We start from the raw sequence: 715 nt of genomic DNA on the forward strand, positions 1-715 counted from the left end.
TTCCTGTGAATAAATTATTTTATTTAGTAAGCTACGTTAATTGTTTAACATTACTTAACTTTACTCTGTTTTACATAGGTTTGACCTTTGAGAATTATATTAGTTTCTTATTTACATAGCGCTTCTGGATAACTTCTTTCTTTAACACCCTGACCCTGACCCCTCTTAACTGCACCCTCCCATTAATAGCTTGTAGTATTCCCTAGTCCGTTAATAGCTCACTCTTTCATCTAGGTTCTTTGAGTTCAAATGGCAAATAATTATGTACACTTAACATATTGGGCTTTTAGACTATTTGTCTAAACCATATTTTCTTACCTCTTCCTTCTTCCTTTTGTTTATATTATATGCACTTGTTTTTCATTCTCATGAAGATCGGCTGCCTTAATTCGAATACCCTATGAAAATGAAGAATTTTATTCTCGCATTTATGTATAGATTGCATTCTGGGAATCTGATAAGAAACAGCTGTTAGCTTTGTTATGTCTTGCTTTGTATCAATAAACAAGCTTCAAATGTGGTCCAATCGATGTGCTGGATAATCTATGTTTTTCTCCATTTTCTAATTATTTGCATTATATATATATATATATATATATTTAAATTCAATAATAAGATGAATTCTTTTACAAGAATTTATCAACTAGTTAGCGTGAAAAAAACCTCATAAGGGAAAAAATCCATCATTTATTCCCCAAAATATATATAAATAAAT

Source organism: Octopus bimaculoides, chromosome 9 (assembly GCF_001194135.2).
Source record: "Octopus bimaculoides isolate UCB-OBI-ISO-001 chromosome 9, ASM119413v2, whole genome shotgun sequence".
Taxonomy (NCBI): Eukaryota; Metazoa; Mollusca; class Cephalopoda; order Octopoda; family Octopodidae; genus Octopus; species Octopus bimaculoides.